The sequence below is a fragment of the Phalacrocorax carbo genome, chromosome 8 (assembly GCF_963921805.1).
Source record: "Phalacrocorax carbo chromosome 8, bPhaCar2.1, whole genome shotgun sequence".
Taxonomy (NCBI): domain Eukaryota; kingdom Metazoa; phylum Chordata; class Aves; order Suliformes; family Phalacrocoracidae; genus Phalacrocorax; species Phalacrocorax carbo.
Window position 1 is genome coordinate 44138605 of NC_087520.1, and position 19286 is coordinate 44157890.

Below are 19286 nucleotides of genomic sequence, written 5' to 3' on the forward strand. Positions count from 1 at the left end.
TCGTTTTGGGGTTTAGAAGGTCAGTGGGGTTAAGAAGCTTATCAGCCACCTAAGAATGGTTGGGGAATCCGTTAATTTGCATGTGTTTCATGGCATAACCTGATTATCAGACACCTGAAAGCCACTGGAGGTAGGGGCTGTAGCAAATATTTGCTGGGATGAGCAGTTTTTCTCTTTGAAGTTCAGATGAGTTAAAAGTATGACCATAACACTCTCAGGCAGGCATTTCTTATCTGGCTTACTCTTTGCTGGGGGAGTGTAACGCAACAAGAAAGGCGTTTATATGGAATTTCTGGAATAGCATTTTACGGGGTGGGAAAAGCAGGATGTCTGTGAAAGAGTCCAGCCTGTGAATTTGCAGCAAGGGCTCACTGGAGAGGAGCTGAGGCTTGGTGCTGCTTTGCAGTTGTAACTCTTGCGCCGCAGAATCTCAAAGCGCTTTCAGAGCATTAGAGGGGCTAGCTTCCCAACAGCGCTGGCCTCCCCATCCTTAGGCCGAGATTAAATATCACACGTGGAAATTCTTGCCATCTTGTGGATTTGAACCAACCCGGGGTCGAGAGGGGGATCCCTGTTTGCTAGGCGCAGGAGGACGTCCTCGGCTCGGCTCCCGCGGTCTCTGTGGCTGTCACCTCGCCTTCCCGAAAGGGCTCTCCTCCTCGCCTGCATCTCGAGCAGCACCTGAACTAGGGGAAACGGAGTTGAAATGAATGCGCCGCTCGTTGGGATTAGCCCCTGTTCGGGTGTTGTTCTGCGCTGATGATAACGGCCCACCATGTCACCGCCGGCCAAGTGATGCTGAGGAGGAGGAAACGGTTGGCACGGTTGGCTTAGTATTTCTCACTGCAGTTCGGTTAAAAGATTCCACTCTCCGCCTTCAATTACCATGTGTACTCTCTCTGCCATTGAGACAGTGTATAAATTCTTTCTTTGAATAGCAATATTTACAACGAAGCCTTACTCATTTTGGGTAAAGGATGGTCCAAGCACATTTCTTAAGTCTTGATTTCATTAGCACAGTGCTGCAGTTCATCAAACCCCATAAATATTTATCTTTTCAGCATTCTTTGTATGATTTCAAAACACTGGCTGTATTTTAACGGGACACTTCATGTTGTTTATTGTGCAATAGCTTTGCCATAGATACGCTGACAAAGAAATCTCTGATGGCCATAATGAATGGGGAGGCACGTTCCCTTCCAGACGTGTTTATGGACCTGGTAGAAGCCGCCTTTGCATCAGCACTCCCCGAGTGGGTGGGGAACGAAGGCCAGTTGGGGATTCCCCCGCGAATGTTATGAGTCAAAAGGATTTGCGGCCCTGCCAACCCTGCACACTTAGAAATCATGAGTCGGTTGCTAAAAATCATGAGATTTATAATAAATAACTAAATATAGGGGTATTTCAGCTTGCTTTCTGACGGCTGTGGTTCTGGGTGAAATCGATACCTGCCTTCTGGATTTCTCTGCAACCCCGGTGGTTTGGGACTTGTCATCTAGTTTTAATGGCATAGCAGAAATTTCTGCTGACATGTGAGCTTTTGGGTGTTGAGACTTTTAAAGGATGCACCAAACGTTTGGAGACTAGTGGAGCAAACAGCGCGCGCTGGCAGCATGGGCGCAGGGGAGCAGCGATGGGATGAGCGCGCCTTGTCCCGGTGCACGCCAGCTCCTCCGGAGACTCTCTCTTGCGTCTGCTCGTATTAGAGGCAAGAAGAGACAGTCTCATCTCAAACAGTTAAGGAGCTTGCTTGGGTTTTAGTGGCATCTGGATTTTGAACCTTGTTCTTGCTGCTCTAATGAAACGGGCGGATTGTTAAGCCGTCTACGCTTATGGGGGACACCGTTAATGGAAATCACAACCCTGTCCCTGAAGTTTTAGGTGCTTGTTTAAGTGTTTTGGGGGCTTTTTTTTTTTTTAATGCTGAGTTTATTAAAAAACTTTAAAAAGTAGCCTTTTATGAAAGCTTTTGCAAACTTCTGAGGAGTGGATGGGCTTGTACGATTGTTGCTAGTGCTTGTGCTACCAAGAAATTGCCTGACAGACTTCATACTGGTGTGAAGGAACCCGCTGCTGAGGAAGCCTGTTTATGAAGCTCTTGTGTTGTAAGATTTTTTTTTTTTGTTTTAAAAGATTATTTCAGATATTTCTTCCAAGCATTTCATTTTTAGAACAAAATGTTTTTGGAGGATAGAAGGCAGTTGAATAATTAATATTATTATAAGTTCCCTTTGTAGGACAGAAAGAAGTTCATGGTGTAAAGAGAAAACAAGGTCTCTACTAAATAGTTGTGCTTAGTAAGTGTTGACAGGTTTTACAAGTTAAATGACCTTTATTTTACTCAGTTATGGAAGGTATTTTAAATTCTGAAAAAGTATTAATTGCTTTTTCTTCTCTCTCTCTCTGGGCAGGATTATTGATTCAACGCGCCGATTCTGTCCCGTGTGAATTCATCTCCTGAACACCTGCACCAGGTACCACTTTTCTGCCATTGCGCCTTTGTGCTCTCTGTGCTATCTTTCCATTTGGTGCCACCTCAGAAACGTCTTTACGCTCTGATAGATACGGCGTTTGGATTCTAATCCTGCTTTCAGGAGACCGGGCTCCACAGTTTGCCTCCCTCCTGCTGGCATCCCAATATTTTTTTTAATTGCAAGGAGGTGCTTCTGCTCATGGAAGCTGGGGGGTGACGGGGCCCTTGGAAATAGGGACTGGGTATTGTTGTTGTTCAGAGTGAATCGTGGAGGCCTTGCAGAAACCAGAATCTTTATTTCTAATGGCTCGAGGAGCACGTGATGAGGGTTGGATAAGGGACCCCGGCGTCCCTGCTGGTTTCGGTTGCGCTCTCACAACTGTGAGCGCCGTGCCTGTGAAAAGCGATCGACTCCCCAGCTGTTTCTTATCACAGATGTAGCATGTCAGGAGGAAAAGCCCCATGTGTGACCTGAGACATCCCACATTTCTGAAGTGTCTGAAATACTTCAATATTTTTGTTGAACTGATCCCCAGTCTCTTTTCATCGCGTTGAAGTTATGGCATGCTCTGATGACCACAGAGCCCAAGGCAACGCTGAGTTCTGGCTCTATGGTTAAACTGTGTGAAGTACTTCACCCATTTACATGATAGTTTTCATATGTGTTTTTATTGGTATTTACTACTATATGTTACCTCTAACTATTTCCGCTTGGAAACGAACGTCCTGCTGCAAAAGTAAGAGAGGGGAGAAGAAAGTGAGTCAAATTTGCCCTCTTGCCCTGCACAGGGAAAATGATGCGGCGCGTAGGCACCGAGCCATTCCCCGTCACACGGTAGGGATCATCCTCCGCGAATGTTTTTCCATCCAGAATTAGCTGATCTGCTTTGCTGGTATTTTTTGACCACACTTCTCTGTTTATTCCCCAACCGCTTCGGACGAGCAAAAATCGCATTGGCAAGAACATTTGTGGGAAAGCAGCATCACGTCGCATACTTGTGCGAGTAAATATTCACAAGAGAATCCACGTCGAAAGCGCTTGCACGGCCGCTTGCGAATTCTCTTCCGATTACTCACCAAAGAGGCTCGTTGAATGTTTATAGCTGTTTGGTGGGCAACTGGCAAACAAGTTGGGAAGGCTTGTAATTTGGCTAAGCTTTTCATCGTCAGGTCTGGGATAGGACTGAAAGCAACTGGCCTGGGTTTGATTAATTGAGTGGCACTGGTAGCCCAGACTCGTAGCAACTCGTTTCTGTCTGTAGCAGCTCCAGTTTTTCCTGTTCAGGCTATTCATCAGAGCGAAAGCCTGGAGAAATTTGTGGAAGAATCGCAGTCTTTTTATAGATTGTTGACTTAAACTACGAGCTGGATTTGCTGGATAAATGAACGGAGCAGTGTTTGACCAACATTAGGGAAACGTGGAGACTGTATTTACCTTTCAGTTTTGAGCGTTCTTGAAGCAATTAGGGGTTAATACCTGTGCTTCTGGAGAGCTGTTACTGAATGATGATTACCTCCTGGGAGTCCCAAATTCTCTGCTCTGGGTGCCCTGCGCTGATGGATACTTTTATCTGGTTTTCTGCTTCTCTCTTCACAAAGTACTCGGAAAAGCAGCTGTTGCCTTTGATACTTGGATAGATTGGGCTTAAGCACTGAGTAACCTATCACTACTTGATTGCTTGCTCTGTTTCCCTGTGAGTTTTCCTGTACTGGAGAAGAAAGCGCTAAAACTGTTCCAGTTGTAGTTCTGTAGACAAATGTGGGTTTTAGTGGACACTTTTTTTTTGAACAGAGGTCAACTGTCAAACAAAAGTTGCCTCATTCTGTAAGGATTTTGTTGACAAAGGTAGCTGAAATAAAGTTGGATGTTTTGTGAAGTGCTGGAAGTGCATCTGAAGAAAGCAATTAGCATTTTACGGCACAGTGCGCGCACACCAAGCGGATTAAGAATTGGCTGATACGTCTGAAAAAAAAAAAACCAGTCATCATCGGGGAGCCCTCGTGAAACGAGAGGTTGCTTGCTGGGCTTCGTGGAGCTTGGCGCGTTGTTATTCCATCGTCTCATCAGCGACCTAAAGTCATGATAAAATTACTGCTGATGAAGCTATTGTACAGCTCACCCCTTGGCTGGGAAGCGCGTAGCGGTGACTAAAGAAGTAATACCGTGTGGTCTGGAAGGCTTGGTAAGCTCAGCCCCTGGAAATAACACACGCTTTGATGCAGATGTAGCTCTACATCTGGGAGCGGGTGGTACCAATGGCACTGCTGGCCCTGCTGCAGGAATAAATGCCTTTGCGAAGGCCAGAATGAGCTCCTGGTGTGCGGGGCTGGCAAGTGAAAAAGGCCAGCGTGATGCTGGGATGCGTATGCAGGAGGGCCTTGTGCTCCCCAACTAAACCGTGTGGGTTTGTTTTTTTCTTTTCAAAAAGAGGTCCACAAATAGAAGTCAATCTGGAAAAGAGATAGGCAAATTATTTGAAAGCTGGGGAAAGCAAGATATTTAAAAGCCTCTTAATCTACTGAATTTATGGAGGGGGAAAAAAGTGACTTGATATTTATGCACTGGGATCATTTTGAGAGAGAAAATTTTGGAAACAGAAGGAAAAGATATAGTGAGAATCCTAGCTGGAAGCTAAAACCCAACACATTTAAACTTAGATACGAAGCACGTGTTTCTAAGTAGGAATGCCACAGAGGATTTACTGTCTCTTGGTGCTTGTCAAATCAAGCCTGCGTGCATCGGAGGGGTGCTTTTGCCAGGACCCAAATGAAGCTTTAATCGTAGGGCTTTAGCGCTGGGGCTTTATGCAGCCGGTGAGTGGGTGAAATGTGATGGTTGGGGTGCTGCAGGAGGTCAGAACAGATGATATCATGGTCCCTGCAGGACTCAAAGCTTTATGAATAAATGCATTTGAAAATCCTGTTATATTCTACTGGAAAGGACTGGTGTTCCTTGAGATTAAAAGGAGAGACTGAGACTTGCAACTGCAATAACGTCCTTGTTGGCTGGAGTGTTGCAACAGGCGGTGTTGGCTCAGCTCACCTTGTCTCCGCTCTCCCTCGTGCGCTCATCAAAGGAGCTGAAGCACTTGGGGCTCGTACTCGTTATCACTGTATAGCTTCGGAGTTTTATTTTCAGATCTCTAATGAGAGAATACTTAGATGAGACTGGTCAAGTAAAGCAGTTGGTTCTTGGGTATCTTTAGGTGGTTTTACAGGATGAATTTTTGAAATCGAGGGCAGTTTTATGCCTTGCTCCAGGAGCTCTGAAACACGGGCAGGCTGGTTTTGTCAAGGCAAGGGAAACTCAGGGTACGTTTTTCCTTCCTTTCGTGTCTGATTCTTAAGACATCCGCGTAGGTACCATTCTGTTTGTCATGTTCCCACTGTTCCATCAGAAGAGCTAGTTCTGGTGAGGCAGAGAGTGACAATAAATCTCCCACCCACCCAACGTTTTTATTCACTTATCAAAAGAAAGGCTTTAGTTGAGAATGCAAATATTTTAGGCTTTGGGTAGCAAAACCAGGAAGCAATATTTTCAGGTCAGATACGTGACTTGTGATGATTTCTTGTTCTAATCCAGAGCTACGCTATATCATGATGAAGCTGGGGGATTGATCCCAGCGATGCTCTGCTCCCTGGAGTCCCTGAAAATATCAGAGCATTTTCTTTTGCAGGCTGCAACGTGCCCGCCTTGCCTTTCGGTCAAATTCCATTTCGCTTCTATTATCATAGAATTGAGTAAGCAAGTTCAATTATCTCTATTGTGTTAAATGGTTTCCAGATTGGAGGTAAGCGCCGCGAAGCAACAGGTAAGGTAATGTTATCCATCTGCACCCCTTTGGAATAAGGATGAAGGATGCGGCGTGGTTGTTGCTGCGATGTTATTACCTCTGTAGCTCATGTGGCCCGGAGACAGCAGGCTCGGAGTCCGTGACTCGTGATTAGGGGTTTCGGTGGTGTTCTCTCTTTTTTTCTGTTGTTGTTGTTGGCTGCAGCAGGAGAGGAAATACCTTACTGTTGTCATCTGAAATGTAAACAAACTGTCCATCATCAATCAGGAGTCACTGAGGTTCATCTGATCTTGTGTTCTCTCATAACCATGGGAGAAGCGGATTAACGTGAAAAATACTGGTGCGTGCATGTGGTTTTGTGCATTTAAAGCTAACCAGATGTTTGAAACATCTCTCTGAAATGGAGATGATGATATAATGACTCCATAGTAATCGAGAGCATTGGCAAGGGAGACATGAATATCCCTCAGTGTGGCATGTAGAGATGAACTCCTGATTCGTAGGCTCGGATGAGTTCAGGAAGTTCACAGGCTACCTAAGGACAAAAGATTTTTGTTCCAGGCGTGCACTCTGTCCTTGGTAACACGCAGCACTGCTGGGCTGAGAACATCTTCAGGTTATTTTATATAAGAGAAGCCTCCACTTGACAATCAACGCGGCGCTCGCAGGATGCCTCTAAAGCAGAGGCTTTATGCAGCGCTTGTTCTGCTGTGCAGTCCCTTTTGGGGGTAAGGGGGTCAGCGGGGCGCGCTGAGCTGGCTGCGGTCCCCGGGAGGGCGGAGGGCAGTGCGTGCCCGCGGCGCGGCGGGCACCGGTGGGCTCGGGGCGCCCGACCCGAAACGCGCTGCTCTTCGTATGGCGTGGCGCTCGCTTGGTCCTCTAGCAGAGAAAGAGGAAAAAACACACGATGACTAGACTGATATGTGTTTTTGGCTATGTATCTCTAAGATTTTGAAAGCTAAAAAGTGAATGGGAGGGAAATAAAATGCTCTGGGGTACAGGTAATCTGATATGGAGGCATTGGTCCAAGTTCCTCAGCAGGAACGTTATTGTCTCCGGAGCAGCTGTGCATACGTTTCTTTTTAGACCAAATGAACAGATAGCAATTTCGTGCCTCGCTTATTTTTTCAAGGCCATAGTCTGCCTCTGTCTTTGCCCCGTTGCAGAAATTCCTGGTAGCGTGAGGAACGAGGCATCTGTCAACACGTGCTGCAAGAGAAATACAGAAGCCGGGACTGGACAGGAGGTGGATGACTATGTTTTAAATAATAAAATACCCTTTCCTGTTGATTTTGTTTGGATGAGTTACGGGGGGGAGGAAGGCGATAATGAATGCCGTGCGCTCGTGCTCGGAGGGCCGAGAGCGTGTCGGCAGTGCCGCAGGTAACGGGAGGGTGTCGGTCTAGGGAGGAAGGCAAAGCGCAGCCCGCGTGGTCCGTGGCAAGGTAAATCCGGAATGGTTTTGCTAAACCGAACGAACATCAGTAGCGTTTAGTCTTGAGCGACTACAGCTCTGTGTGCTTTCTGACCGTCGCTACGTCTGCCTGCTAGCTTGCTTTTTTGGCCAGAAACCTGCGTCTGTCCCTCCTGTTTCTTCTGCATCCGCTTAGTAGCAGACGAGGATACTTGAAGCGTTCGCGCCTGTTCCTGCCTGATGTACGAGTTCGAGGCACTACAGCGTCACTCCGACCTCTAACCGGTTGCTTTGCCGCTAGATTTAATTAGAAAATGTTTGGATCTATTTGCTTAAACCTTAAATACTTGGGTAAATTTGAACGGCTTATCCAGCCTGGGTTGGACCCGAGAGTCTTCTGACGGTCTTTACGCCGTGTGTAGTGTCTGTCGCCCCTGGCTTCTGCGGTACAGGTACCCGCAGCAAAATGCTGTTGTCCTGTGTGGAGTCACCTCCAGCCTTGTAATGTCTGAAAAATGAGAACGTTGATAACTGCGGTAAGATAAATGGCTTGATTTTCTGCCTTTTCTCGAGGACAAAAAAATAAGGGGGGGGGGGGGGGGGGGCGGTAATGATCCTTCCACTTCAGTGATCAGCACCTAAGGTGTTTGAAGATGCTGATTTAATTGTCAGGTTTGCTTCTAGCTAGGCAGTTAATTCTCCAGAGAAGGTCTAATTGCTTGGCGCTAGCGCAACAATTTTCATCTGCAGCACATGATTAATTTGTGCTGCTTTATCCCCTGAGCCTACAGAACAGTGCCCTCTCGTGTGCAGCGCAGAGATGAGCTGGAAATGATAAACCCTCTTCCAAACTAGACATAATTTTTGGAGTGTCAGTAAGAAATTAAGACTGACCTGTCACCACATGTCGCTCTGCTCTCTTTTCCCTCCTGGTGTTCTATGTAGCACATGGGCCGTAGAGGCTTTTGGGTACTGATATTTCAAAATATGTAGATGAATGAGCACTTTTTTATACTTTGTAGTTCAATACACTGAATTAATTTCTTTATTCTAGTAGAGGGGGGAAAAAGCCTAAAGGTTTTGCCTGTTTTCCTGACTTCCATGCTGTAGCTAGCATAGATTCCGCTGATTTGCGCGCAGATGGCAGCAACTGTGCTCGTGTGCCAGAAACTGGAGGTGAAGGCGTAGAATGCAATTTCAGAATGGTCCCAACAGAAAAGATTCAGCGTGTGTTGCCGTTGAATACTCGTGTATTTCACGTTGCCAGTGGCGTTTTTTGCGGCGCCGCTTGTCACTGTGGTGGGACTGCTTCAAATGCACGGTGAAGTTGAAGTCCTTGGTTTGCCATAGAGTCTACAAATGAGAGAAACCTGTGTGCTCTCTCCTGGGCTGCTCTTTTAGCATGGTCTTCCCTCCAGTCCTGGCCAGTTGCTATGCAAAAACCCAACCACTTTGCTGGGTGGGCTCTGTATAATAAATTGCAGTCTCCCTATGGTGCCAATGGTCCTTGTGATGTTTTATCTCCATCTGTTGCTGTGTTTTACTCTTGGCTACTCCTTCAGCTACTCGTTTGTCTTCTCTTTCTACAGGGACTTACCTGAGTACAGTTATCCAGCCTAGAGCTCCTTGGTGCTTTATGGAGAGATGTTCTTTTTATATATGGCTAGATATGAACAATTAAACTTAATTACAGACCAGTGTGTATCACGCCGGCATGTGTGTTAGTCAAGAAGCACTACAGCATTTCTCGTGTTGTAATAAAGGCACCTCCAAATCAATGCCCCTTGGACACGGTGAATCAGAGATGACGGCATGTGGCGCGTACTTTGGTTACCTCATGCTGCAAGGGGCAGAGGGCTGTTGGAGAGGAGCCTGTGCTGGGAGTCGCCTTGGGTTGGGGGGTGCTTGCTTTCTCAATGTATTTAGGGGTAAGACTTAAACCTTTCATAAGGCTTATAACCCTGCTTCTCTGGTGCCTCCAAACTTTGTTGCTGTAGAAGGAGAGAGTAAAGTCTGGTTTTGTTTTGTTTTGTTTTTTTTTAAATGCTGTGTTATGGGAGTGTTTTCCTAGCGAGATGTATTTAATCTCTGATGAGGTGGAGGAATGCATGTGAAATAAACATTGAGTTCGGGCACTTTCTAGAATTGGGTGTGTTTTGCCTGATTTTTAGGAAGGGTGATGTGTTTGGATGAAGAATTTGTATTTTGCAGTTGGGTTCCCTTTGAGCTTACTCCAAAGGCTGAGATTCAATGTTCAGATCCAGGATGCTTGCGTTCAGCCAAGGGAAGTCATAAGGAGCGGGGAATTGCATAAGCCGGAGATGATGTCCATGTGGGTGAGCCCCTGGGCCGCAGGGTCCCGTTCGGCAGGGCTGCACGTGAGGTGCAGCGTCTGCCCTTCAGGATCTCGCTGTCGGCCTGTGCGTTGCAGTTGATGGCATTTCCCCGTGCTTGGTCCCATTTTGCTTCCAGCAGGCATCTTGCACCAGGCACTGCTTATGAGGACGCACGTTCCAGAGGGGTCCTTCTGAGCAGTGGTTGGTAGCTCCTCCGTTCATAGTGAGAGGATCTTACCACCTCTTGCACCAGCTGGGTGGGAGAAACAATCTAACTTCCTTTGCGGCCGAGATACCTGGAATGATAGAAGGCACCACTCAAAGCACCAGCCTTTCAGAAAGCCTGAATCTGAACAGGCTTGGGGTGATTTGAAGGGTTTTCCCAGAGCGTGGCTGTGAGTACAGGGCTGGAACCCCCACTGGCTTGCGGGCGTGCGAGTCTGTGTGTGTCAGAAGTGGCAAATGGGCCAGGAAAGGTCCTCGGCAGCGATGGTGCGGTGCCCCAAGAAGATGCCAAGAGAATGAGAGGCTTCTCAGGCTATGAAGGTAGGCTTGGAAATGTCTACGAGGAAATTCTCCTTCTGTTCCTACTTGAGTTGGGTAAAAGGACTTTGCGTGCACATTTTTCAGTTCAACAGGAAACTATTTGACTCTTTCTCTTGGAAACCAGGCGAGAAGATCCTGGGTATCAGCTAACCATGCAGGTTGGAAGGGCCGAAGCTGCACCTGATTCTTCTGCCTGTTACTTGACTACCAGAGCCTTTGCTCCGAACTTGCCATTGAATCTGAAGACCGAGGATCTGTGTACGTTGGAAGCGGTGCAGAGGTCTTCAGATGGAAGCAGTGTAGTTGAGTGATGCCCTGGTGCCCTTGCTGGGAGGCCGGGCTCATGCCACGGAGTGCAGGGCTGGTCCATGGTGGTCTGGCGTAGTCTGCGGTGGTTGGGGCTGCTCCAGCAGCACGCAGGTGGCTGCTGAGGGCTCGGAGCTCTAAACTTCCTCTTTCTTATGGATGTAACACCAAAACTGTCTCCTCTGACATTGCATTTGCATGCAAAGGCTGTAACAGTGATTCTGTGGTCTTACAATCCTTCTGCTCGGATAAAAATCAGATCTTAACAAATGTGAGCACACAAGGACTAAAGACTTTTATTACAATATCTTTTTAATTATCAAGGTGGGGAATCACATTTTACAAACTACAATAAATTCCATTTTATTATGGTTTGTGTGAGGACTTACTTAATAGTAGATTACACTAGACACTGACAAAATTCTTTCTTTCTCAAAGGTTTATTTGTCGCTTGTTAAACTAGAAAAATGAGCTGAGGATTGAACCAGAGGGTTACAGATATAATCCAAATGATGGTTCATATTTATGGTTTAGATTAGCCAAGTTTAATTCCAGATTGCAAACACTTCTAACATCTGTGAAATCCAAACCAGGCAGTTACGCTTTATTAAGATCTAGCTTCTAGTATTTTCAATAGGTAATTTGTGAAGTCTCAAATACTGAATTATGACTGTTTGTTTTGGAAGCAGCTTCTCTTATTTTTCTCCTGTCTGTACTCATTGGTAATCCTGGTGTTATGATAACTCCGGGCTTCTGTGGAGCCTGCTGCCATAGGCAGTTGTGGAGAGAGGGCGGCTTTGGTAACGAGGAGCATCCACTCTAAATTAGTAACTGCTGGGTTATTGCATCTCCAGTTCGGGGCTTCCTCATTGCTGGTCCTTGTCATGTTCTCCCGATGAGCAGCAGCTCTATTCTCTTCTCCCTTTTCTCTTATGTTTTGTCCTTTGTCATAGAGACCATGGGTTCATTGAGTCACCCATGAAAAGCCTATTTTCAAGTTCATGGCTTTTTTTTTTTTTTACTCTTTTGATGTTTATTTTTGTATATGGAAGCCCCTGAAGAATTTCCAAGGTCTCTCTTTCTCCATGTGAAAGGTGCCTTGCACTGGCGTGCTCGGGCTGAGCCGTGGCAGCGTTGCGTAGCTGGGAAATTAGAAAGGGCCCATCTTCCGTGGTGAAAAGGGGTGGAGACTACCGTGTGCTTAACAGAAGGCAACAATTTCTTATGCATATCTCTCATGGGATCTTGGTACGGCCTAAAAGAAAAGATCATCTCTTAAAGTGGGGACAGAACTAGCAGAGAAGTTTGGGACCCGGGTTAAAGGAGATGCTCAGAGGTTGTATTTGCATAAACAAACGCATCGGAAGTGTTTAAATAGACTTTGAGAACTTAGCATGTTTGTCTTGTTAAATAAATGTGGTGAGTTTGGCCCCTTAGTGTGTGCATTAGGAGAAAACTCCTGAAAACGGAAGGGTTTCTGTTTAGCAAATATAGGTGTAGGAGATGCTAACGCGTCGGAGATGGAGACTGGAACTGAGGCTGACGCCGGTTGGGACCTGACTGGCTACTGATGGAAGAGGATAGATTCTGGCTACGGCAAGGCTGGGTAACTGGACCAGAACAGCCCCTTTGCGTGAAGCAGCCACGGGACTTTGCAGTCTCTGTGAATAACACCAAGGTCTGTAAAGGTTTTAACAGTTTATTCAGCTCTCAGTGACGAAATGTTCCCCTCTCAGATTTCGGTGTGGTGGTGTCTTGCAAATAACTGACTTATTCCCCGATTCTTAACAGTCGCTGTGATGGTCAGTCCGTACAAAAATGATGCTTGCAGTTCTGGCTGCTGCTGCTGCAGGCAAAACTTGCCAGCGAGTGTATACTGGATATCCGTTTTTATCTGTTGAGAAGATGCTGGTGTTGGCGAGGGGGTCAACGTGCCATTCCCCCAACTTGCTCAGTGTTTTGAAACGCAGCAAAACTGAGCCCTGTGCTAAAGAAATGGGAAGACATAGCTTAAACAGCCTTGCAGATACAATGGGCTGCCAGTATGATCAGGTTGTTACTCCTATTTAAATTCTGTTCCCCAGGAAAACCTGGGGGGGAGCGGGGAAGAAATCCAGTAAAACTACAAAGACTGGCAGACTTTTCTGGCCCAATGGCTACAGCAAACATATACTTTTAAGAGATTATTTTCATATGCATGTAGTCATCTTAGAATTCTGGAAGGGAATAGTTTGTGATTTATAATAAATTATTCATCTTTTTTACTACCATAATCACTTTTTATGGTTACCCAAGTGAATGCTATTATGAAAGCACAGAAAAATCTATTAATTATTTTCCAGGATTTTATAGTATTGAGGTTTTTTCCTAGAGTTTTCCCATTCTGTAGTGGTTTTTTAATGTTATCAGAAAGCAAAGCATTCATTCTTTTCTACGTAGGAGTCTCTAAGCACGCTTATTTTGCGTATTGTGCAACAGCGTTGCTATTTGCAGAGCTAGAAGAATGTGAGAACAACCTGACTAGGGCAAGTGCCAGCCTCTGCAGTGATGGTTGGATGCCTCTTCCCTGCCTTTGGCCCCAGAAGCAGTATGGATTTTGGGTGTGTTTCCATTAGCCTCATGTAGGTACATAATTGATTTAGATAAATATCTCAAGGGTTGGGTTCTTAAAAATGAGAAACATTGACGTGTGCCAGGAACAGATGGAAGTAGACTGGAATGGAGGACTTTTCCCCTTCAACAGGGGGAGGTTCTAGTGCTGTTTAGCAGGAGCCCCAGAGCCCAAACTCGTGCAAATTTTAATACAGAGGCTGTGTTAAACTTAACCAGGCTGTGAATAGGGTTTCTTACAGAATCATAGAATTGTTAAGGTTGGAAAAGACCCTTAAGATTGAGTCCAACTGCTAACCTATCACTGCCAAGTCCACCACTAAACCATATCCTCAAGCACCACGTCTACCCTTCTCTTAAATACCTCCAGGGATGGAGACGCCACCACCTCCCTGGGCAGCCTGTGCCAATCTTTGACAACCCTTTTGGTGAAGTTTTTTCTAATGTCCAACCTAAACTTGCCCTGGCACAGCCTGAGGCAGCTTCCTCTCATCCTATCGCTTGTTACTAGGGAGAAGAGATTGACCCCCACCTCGCTACAACCTCCTCTCAGGCCAGTTGTAGAGAGCGATAAGGGCTCCCCTCAGCCTCCTCTTCTCAAGACTGGGGCTGAAGGACTGGACCCATTGCCAGACCTGTATCTTGTTTTTTTAATTACTCATTTTGAAAAAAAAACAACAAATGATGTAGTAGATGAGCAGCTCCTTGTGCCATTTATTGCCGTATCTTTGGGAATTTACTCTGCTTTCACAGCACGGAGAGCGCGGTCTGGGCCATTGCACTGGGGCACGCCTGGGGTATGTAATAGCTCTGGACTTGGAGTTAAATGCTGTATGAAATGTCATTGGACTGGCATATAGCTGCTGGTGTTAGACACTAAGTATGAAAAGGATGCATAAATCTTCTTGACTGTCTTGTTTTTGATGGGCTGAATCTCGTTTAGTGCAATCTTCACTGTTGCATGTAATGCTAATTTGGTCTATAACTAATGTTCAGTCTGAGGAGCTCTGACCTTTGCAATGAAGTGGGACTGAACACAGGGGAATCTCTGCATAATCGAGTAATAACAACCTTGGACCTCTTTAATGCCTACAAGTTGGACTGAATAAAGCTTCTGGAGCTGGCTGCTTCTACTCTATGCAAAAACAGCGCTTAAGAAAATCGGTTGCTTGTTTTGCACGTTGGACCTCCTTAAAGTGAGCCTGCTGGATGTATGCGTGCAGGTCTTGTATGACATCATCCGGTGATGAGATGTTGGAGTGTAAAATGATGATAAACGCCCAGCACAGCTGGGAGGTTGGGTCTTGGTTCATCCTGTGTCTGATTCACTGGTCTCCCCTGCTGCAAGTACAGTTTTTGACCCAACGTAAATCCAAGAAGTCCCAGTTCAGCAGTGTAGCTAAGCACATTCCTGGGTTAAGGCATGGGACTAACCTCCTTGTGTCTGGTGAGACTAGTCTCAGGCTGAAATAACATGCTGAACTGCAGCCTAAATACCTAAGAAAAAATTCTCCAAGAAGCCTTTCCTTCAGAGCTTGTTTTATATGGTACATCTCTCTGGCCTCTTAAGTGCCGTAAGGGTAGGGAACATGTCATCTTCTGGGGGTTGTGCAGAGCCAGATCGCTGCTTAACACTGCCATAATCCTGTCATCTCGAGTTTAGCTCATGAGCAGTTCAGAGAGGGAGATCCTCTTTCTTTTCTGTATTAGCAGAGCACCAAGAGCTTTGTCAATGCTCAGTAAATCCAACAGCCTCTTGGGAGTTGGCCTTTCTACTAAAGTGCTTTTCTGCTTTACGAATAATGGAAGAACTGCAGTTTGTAGTAAAAAGGAAAAGTGTGCAAGAAAAATAAGGTGGCTTTTTATGTTACCACAGAATCCCAGGTGGGAAGGGACCTTAGGGATCATCTAGTCCAACCTTTCTGGGAAGAGCCCAGCCTAGACAAGATGGCCCAGCACCCTGTCCAGGCGACTCCTGAAGGTGTCCAACGTGGCCGAGTCTACCCCTTCCCTGGGGAGATTATTCCAGTGGTGACTGTCCTCACTGTGAAAAATGTCCCTCTGGCGTCCAATCGGAACCTCCCCAAGAGCAACTTGTGTCCATCCCCCCTTGTCCTCTCCATGGGACTCCTTGTGAAAAGGGAGTCTTCATCTCCTTTGTAGCTGCCCCTTAAGTCCTGGTACATGGTGATGAGATCCCCTCTGAGCCTCCTTTTCTCAAGGCTGAACAAGCCCAGCTCTCCCAGCCTGTCCTCGTATGGCAGCTTCCCAGTCCTTTGGTCATCCTGGTGGCCCTTCTCTGGACCCCTCCCAGCCTGTCCACATCTCTCTTGTTAAGAGGGACCAGAACCGTACACAGTACTCCAGGTGTGGCCTGACACGCGCCAAGTAGAGCAGGATAATGACTTCTTTCTCTCTGCTGGTGATGCCCTTTTTATACGGTACAACTTGTATACATCTTATGGTACATCTTATGTAGCATGTGACGCAAGGAAATAGTGCAGAAGAGCAATTAAAAAGGCTTTGCTTGGGTGAGGTTTGAAAGACTTTCTGGGAAGCTTTGAAGACATGTGAGTAACCAGTCATGTGAAGAAACCTAAGACTCGTCTTGATTCAGAGGGGGTGTAGAGCAGGAAGCGCTTTTGCCAGAAGAGAGTATTGGCTGGGTCGGGGGAAGAACTGTATGCTGGATATAGGGCAAAAAGAGGGAAGGATGGCCAAGACAGTAATGATGGAACATGTCCAGAGAGACTTGAAGAGAAATAATCCAAGAGTGAGGTAGGAAACGTGATCCTCCTACCCAAGTTTCTCAGCTGCAAGATGAAATATTTCCACTTGTGATTGGCATGCAGTGGGGCAGAAAGTAGCATCCTGGCATGAAGGTGACGCGTCTTTCAGTAGAAGCTCTGGGAGTTGTGTGAACTACTAGCGAGCGACATGTTGAAATCTTGACATACCGAGTGCTTATGATCTAGGCTAATTATTGACTTTATGCCAGTCCATATGTGTGTCCTTCCAAGAAATAATGTCATTCACGTTGGCACTGAAATGAGAGCTGCAGTCTTTAACAGGCTTTCGAGAGAAAAAACCCCACAAATGTGATATTAAACTGTATATCTATGGTCTAGCCACACAGCTTAGTTTGGATGGGGCAGTCTGGGCAACTGCGTTTACCTGTGGAGATTATTCTACCATTTTCAGACATAGGTAAATGTGATTACTAAGCGATTATTCATAGTGTCATGGTTTAGCCCCAGCCAGCAGCTAAGGTGCTCGCTCACCCCCACTCAGTGTGATGGGGGTGGGAACTGGAAGAGGAGAAGTGAGAAAGCTCATGGGTTAAGATAAGAACAGTTTAATAATTGAAACAAAATAAAGTAGAATAATATAATAATATGCATCACATGCTTTGTATGTAATTGCTCACCACCTGCTGACTGATGCCCAGCCCGTCCCTGAGCAGCAACTGTTGCCCCTGGCCAACTTCCCCCCAGCTTATGTATTGAGCATGATGTCATATGGTATGGAAATAGCCCTTTGGCCAGTTGGGGTCAGCTGTCCCAGCTGTGTCCCCTCCCGGCTTCTTGTGCACGTGGCAGAGCGTGGGAGGCTGAAAAGTCCTTGACTTAGTGTAAACCCTACTTAGCGACAGCTAAAACACCGCTGCATTATCAACATCATTCTCATACTAAATCCAAACCACAGCACTCTGCCAGCTGCTGAGAAGAAAATTAACTCTATCCCAGCTGAAACCAGGACACCAACAGAGGCAAGAGCCATACATGGTATATCCCAAGTCACATAGCTTCCCCCCACCCCAAAAAAAACAGGCCAGAGTTTTAAAATGTTAATTCTTAATAATAATCAATACTTGTTAAGAAATCACTGAGCTTCTGGTTAGAATGGGAGGAAACTTGTCAGTCATGTAGCTCATAGATGGGTAAATAGGGCTTTGTTAAGGCAAATTTCTCTGGATTTGGTGAAATCTAGTCATGTTATACAGCACATGCGTAAATACATAATTTCTGCCATTCTCAATGCTTTTCTTTGTATAAATTATTTCTCCTACCTTTAGAAAGGTTGACCCTCCTGTATGTGATCTGAACTTGGGTTTCCATAAGCCGATTAAATGGCCTCCTCATAAGGTGGTCCAGAGTGGGTCAGGTTTTTGATTTCATGGAAAGACTTGAAAGACCTTGACTTCGTCCTTATGAGGAATGGACAATTTCAAACTGGTTCTAGTACATCTGCCTTCACAACATACTGTTGGTGAACGCGCTGGCTTGTAGTCCGAGGCTTCGCTTCTAGAAAACTGATAACGTACAAGTACTGAGGCATGCAGAGCCTGCTTCCCAGGGTGTTTGCTCCCTTCCCCTTTCACACCTAGCAAATCCGGGGTAAGTGCAGTATATGCTCTTTTATGATGCTTCTGACTGGGCCTTTCATTTCCTCCTTGGTCCTGCCCCCATCAGTGGACCAGGAGGACTGGAAGATGCAGTAGCCTTTTGGCCATCTGGTTTCAGCGTTGGCTTGTTTTCAACTTCGACGTGGCACTGGAAGCGAGCACTGCTTGGGTGCTAGGAGGGAGCTGAAAGAAACGAACAAGAGTTGAATTCTTCACTGACAAATGCCAAGTAAGCCGCAGTAGAAGAAATAATTGGAGCAGCTTCTACAATTTTTCTGTTCAAAGTTTATTATGTTAATCGGGAAGAAGTACTTAAACTTCTTTGTGGTTGCTCAATGTAGCCTTTGGCACCACACACAACAGTGGTCAAAAAAAAGCAAACAGAAGTGTTAAGAGGCATACAAAACACATGGAAAATGTCTTGCCATTATATAAATCGGCTGAATGCCTGTGCCTGAAATGTTGTCTTCCATTCTAGTAAATCCATCTCATAAAGGAGGCAGCAAAATAAGAAGGAATTCAGAGGCAGGAGAAATGAAAAGGGTTAGCCTTTTAATGTTTTGGAGCTGTTTCCCTATAGTGAATTTTAAAATCATTGGAAGGAGTATAAAGCAAGGAGATAAGTTGACTTAAACGTTCCTTCTGAGAATGCTCAGAGATACTCAGTTAAACTGAAACATCAGCAAACTGGATTGTCAGAAGGTGTGGCGTACCTCGCAGAATCGCACCGTGGCCGTGAGCTCCGCGGGTTGCCACTGAGATAAGTTAAACAAGAATCAAAAAAAAAAAAAAATCCCCCAAAACTAAACAAATATCCAGATATCAAGGAGTAAAAATGCTAAGGCAATTGGAATGTAATGAATCAAAGCGAGCAAAGGGATTTATAAACGAGCTTATGTGGTTTGGGGTTTTTTGTTTACTGTCACAATCTGGAGGAAATTCTTCTTCACGTGGTGAATGGAGGCAGCGATGCTTTTTGTGCATAGGTGAAGCCGGTACAAGGGATATGGTGGCGACACGCTGGCATATCATAGCAGTTTCAGGAAAAGCTATTTTATCCCTTTGCAATTTCTTCTGTGAATCAGGGTTTTGAGTGCAGGGCAGACTTGGGGCTCTTGGGGCTGAAGAAACCCGTAAGCTACGGGCTCTCGATCCCACCTCCTCTCTCAATCCTCCAAGGGACATGCTGCCTCTTATCTGTCCCCTCTTATCCATTCTTCTACTTCCATCATCTTTCATCTGCCCTTAATTAACTTTTCCCATTCTGCAACGCGTACGTACTCCTGAGATTAACGTAAGAGGGAGTGCAAAGTTTCCAGAGAATTGAAAATCAATTTCTCTGTCTTCATGTACCTGTCAAGGATTGAGTGCCAGGGCTGGAATTTGTCCTCCGATAGCCGAT

At 45.8% G+C, this 19286-nt stretch overlaps 1 protein-coding gene across 1 annotated transcript in view; it reads left to right on the forward strand.

Annotated features, from left to right (window-relative positions):
• Positions 1 to 1881: 1881 nt before the first annotated feature.
• ZNF469 (zinc finger protein 469) overlaps positions 1882 to 19286 on the forward strand; it is a 215955-nt gene continuing 198550 nt past the window's right edge. Inside the window, exon 1 of the mRNA XM_064459737.1 lies at positions 1882 to 2474. The gene's annotated coding sequence lies outside the window, so the exon portion shown is untranslated. The remainder of the gene's footprint in view (positions 2475 to 19286) is intronic.